Source organism: Hylaeus volcanicus, chromosome 8 (genome assembly GCF_026283585.1).
Source record: "Hylaeus volcanicus isolate JK05 chromosome 8, UHH_iyHylVolc1.0_haploid, whole genome shotgun sequence".
Lineage (NCBI taxonomy): Eukaryota > Metazoa > Arthropoda > Insecta > Hymenoptera > Colletidae > Hylaeus > Hylaeus volcanicus.
Genome location: NC_071983.1, coordinates 17,440,490 through 17,445,219, shown reverse-complemented (window position 1 = coordinate 17,445,219; position 4,730 = coordinate 17,440,490).

Genomic DNA, 4,730 nt, shown 5'->3' with positions numbered 1-4,730 from the left:
TGCATAACTTATTTAAATAGTTGTTACAGAATAGTCTTGTTGCTATAAGTATTATTATATTTTGTTATAAATATAAACCGCATATAAAGTATTAATAGGATGCATAATGATATATTTTTATACAAAATTACCGATAGTAATAGCGAGTAACAGAGTAAAATCTAATATAAGGAAACTTTGCAATTGTCCGAATAGATTTTAGTTGTAGCTATATACGATATGTAAGGCGAGCAATAATGAAACAAGTCTGTATGCACTTCATTTGTGGGCCAATAAACGTATTAACCAATTCGTACCAGAGAGCGGCTCAGTGAGTGATGGTGTAGCTGTTTAATTGATTTTTATCGTGTTCTATCTTATCGACGTTAAACGGGAGTATATTTACAAGGCGCGGAAGGATATCAAGCTGGTTGATTTGTGGATCAATTAGGTTTGGATCTGAATCCGTCATAATGGCAAATTAAATTTAAAAATGAATTTTCGCGGTACAGTTCCCAGGAGGCCTAGCAAGCACCACCAATACCACCATATATAAAAAAACAAAACACTCTTCACCTTTTCACTATCGTGATTGTTCGCCTCACTTCTGGACTCTGTATAACGCCGGTAGATGGCGCTTGCGCTCCATTATATTCTTCTTTACCTACGACCAATTTGCGGATTCGACATATATGTATATTATTTACACTGCTTTCACACGGCTATACTAGTTTATTATATACAGAAAACTATATACATTCCTTTATATAAGATTTTTACAAGAAGAACTTTATTTTTCTCACTCTCTATGACTTTCACTTGACCAGTGCTTACCACCAACTAACTTTCTTCTTCGTTTTTCCGAAGAAGAGAAAGAAGCTGTTAAAAGGTGGCGTTAGGAGTTTCCTGAGGTTTTTCCCGCCTTCCGCTGGAAAACGCCTATATCGAAAAATTACGCGCTTTTCTTTGACCCGTGTGGAAGTAGAGGTCGCCACAGCTCTGTAAATTGAGCGCGGATATTTATAATGCATTAAAATTAAAATTTAATCAATAAATTGAGCATTTTCCAGTACGTAGTATTATAATTTAAATAAATAAATGTGTATATAGGTAAAAGAAAATTACGCTGTACATCATACATTGTACGGTGGCCTATAAATCAAGCGCGTAAATGTATAATGCATTAAAACCCTCTGATAAAGGTAGCTTTATTTTGAAATATTCTTTCTTTTCTGACTTTTTAACCGACTTCGAAAAGGAGGAGGTTACTCAATTCGACATGTATATATACACAACATATGTATATATATATATTTTTTTTTTTTTTAAAGGTATGTTCACCGATTACGTCGAGATGGCTTGACCAATCGGAATGAATCCTGTTGCATCTTGTAGAGCATGCCCCCCCCGGTGGTCCCATTATCAAGATTTTTTTCGATTTGTCATTTTTTACCCGTTTCTTTACCAAAAGACCGTGATTTTTAGGTATGCTTGCCGATTACATCGAGATAGCTTGATGAATCGGAGTGAAGCCTCTTGCATCTTGTCGAATATTTCTTCCAGTTGGTCGCGTAAAAGAAACATTTTGTGATTTGTCATTTTTTACTCGTTTTTTTTTTAAAAACAAAAAAATCTTGTCTTGCTTCTTATTCCGAGACGGATGGACCAATCAGATTGAAACTTCTTGCATCTGGAAGAGCATTTGCCATTTGGTCCCATAACAAAACATTTGTCCTTGTCTTATTTTTTACTACTTTACGTCACTTTTTATCGCAAAAAGCGTACTATTTCATGTATGTTTGGCCTGAAATCGATGAAATCGATGAAACCCCTTACATTTTGCAGCCGGAGAGGTTTTCGCAATGATCACAGATGCAAAAATTTATGAATTTCTGTATTGTTTATAGCTATTGTTATCGCTAAATGATATGATGTAACTCGGTGAGGAAATTACCGAGCGCGATGGAACCTTCCGCATTTCATAATAGATGAATTCGTGATATTCCCATTTGCAAAAATTTATGGACACTTTCATCGTTTAAAATCATTGTTGGTGCAAAATTGCTATGCTCTTGTGTAGCTTGACAAGGAATTTACCAAACGCAATCAATCCTTTCACATGTAGTTGCAGATGTATTCCTGATAATCCCATTTGCAATTATACAGGGTGTCCACAAAATATTGGTTGTCCCTAAATGAGGTGTTTTGGGGGATGATTTGGAACAATTTTTTCTTAACGAAAATGTTGTTCGAGGCTTCGTTAAGGAGATATTCCAGAAACAAAAACCCCCGACCAATCAGAGCGCGAGTATGCCGGAGGAAAATAAGAAAAGTGTGAAATAATTTCTATTTAAACTGCATTGTTATTCACCATCGTTTGATGAATTTGGTTAAATTATTAAATACATCATATTAAATGCAATGCACCTTTTTCGGAGGCGGCGCAAAATTTAAAATTAAGTATATTCAAAATTGCCAAACTTGGTTTAACTTTCCGTCGGAGAAACAAAAAATATGGTCTTTAATTATTGTTATCATTACATCCACTTTAGACATCATATTCATTAACACTATTCAATATCGCCGCCCCCACCAAATACTATCCCAAACCTATTCATACAGTATTTCCATGGGGAGAGTTTATACATTAGCAGTAATCAATATTGCCACCACTCCCCTCCAAAAAAGCCCCAAATCTACTCAAACTATATTTCCGTGTACATACCATATACATTAACTATTAATTCCACATAGACAATAAACATGTATACATTGACAGCATTCAATACTGCCGCCTCTACCAAAAGCTAACCCAAACCGGAATTAAAAAGTTTTTACATCTGCGTCGCCTCCGAAAAAGGTGCATTGCATTTAATATGATGTATTTAATAATTTAACCAAATTCATCAAACGATGGTAAATAACAATGCAGTTTAAATAGAAATTATATCACATTTTTTACTGCATTTTCCCATACTTTTAAGCAATTATATCTAGAGCTAGTGCGTATTCATATACATTAACTAGAAATTATTTCATGCTTTTCACTGCATTTTCCCATACATTTAAGCAATTATATCTAGAGCTAGTGTGTATTCATATAAATTAACTAGAAATTATTTCATACTTTTCACTGTATCTTTTTTGAAGTCGGTTAAATTTTTTTTTCAAAAAATTATTTTATTAATTGAAAATGTTTCTAACTCTTATCATCTGCGACATTTTACTGTGACAAATACATTATCCAATTTCTATTCGTATTTATCAATTACGCAAATTTTATTCAGCTATTTACAATAGCTTTATACTCATTCGATCCTTTCAAGTACACCGACAATAAATGAATGAATGAAAAGAATGAAATCAATTTAATGTAGCGTTAAAATCTTTCTTCGTCGATATTTATACATGTATTCTATCGTCATATTTACGTATCTACTATCATAATGTAAGATTGAGACCTATTCGTATACTACTAAATATTTTTTTATTTCAGGAAGTATTTCAAACGCTGCTTCGTCTCGTGTTCCGCAACATTTTGGCGTATCTGAAGAAAAATATAGGTAAGGATTAATTTTCATCCTTGTAATTATTCACGGCTGAAAATCAACAAGTGCTCCAAACTGTTGACCTTCGCGAGTAGGGGTCCGGTTAATTTATCCGGCACCGTAACATTATCTTCCACCCCGTCGTGTTGCTTTTTTATGGCGTCAGTTTTTGCGTACATCGTTCCGCGCGTTAAAAGTTTAATGCTGTCGCGAGAGAGGGCTGGAGTAATTAATGCCGCGAGCGGTACGCTTTCATTGATTAATCCTGCGCAAAAATCGATCAAAGTTTACGATTAACCAACGAGACAGCAATAATTAAACAGCAATAAACCTTGGTTATTAATCCTCTTGCTCTTAAGAGAGGCGCACATTTGTCCTACGAGAATTCTCTGAGTGTTCGTCATTCTTCGTAATATTACATGATCCGCGTCCAAATGATTCTGGGCACCTTTCCAAGTCTATAAACCAGACGGGGATAGGAAGGATATTCGTTATCAGATCTATTTTTCCTGAATGTTGTAGAGAGTTCGCGAGTCGCGTCGATACGGTCGTCATTTTCGCCAGCTTTTTGCAAAAAACTCACTTTAACATTCGAGGTGCGCTTGGCATGAACGTTATCTGAAGATACCACTTGCTCGTCAGCTGCTTTCGAATTTTTCTTTGGGGGCTGTTTGAATTTCGGAACGTTCTCTTCTTTGGATATTTTAGAAGGATAACCTTTACTCGTGGGATTGGATAATCCGCTGTTGGTAGTTTCTTTGCCAGATTTCGGCTTTTGCAGTTTATTCGTCTCGTTTGCTTTCTGGGAATCTCTTTTCCCGTTTCTCGCGCGTTTTATTGCTTTTTTGATTTTTGGTAACTGTTTCTTAGATGAATCTTTCTCAGCTTCCTTTACTCGAGGCATTTCGTTGTCCTGTTTCTCGAAATATACAATCTCTCTGGAAATTTTTTACAAAATTTGTTATACAGCGAGTAATCTTTAAGTGGCGCGATAATTGTCTCTCTAAGAGACACGAGATCATCCCCACCACTTCTCGGGTGTACTCCAGAGCCTCCCCAATTAGGAAAAAAACTGATTTTTTGACACCTCAAGCGTCTCCCAGCCGTGTGTAGAGCCTGAATGCGAGGTGAATAATAATTGTTTTTGAACATGTACCCATAAAATTTTCGTTTTTAGAGACTATTTAATCAAAATCAACCTCG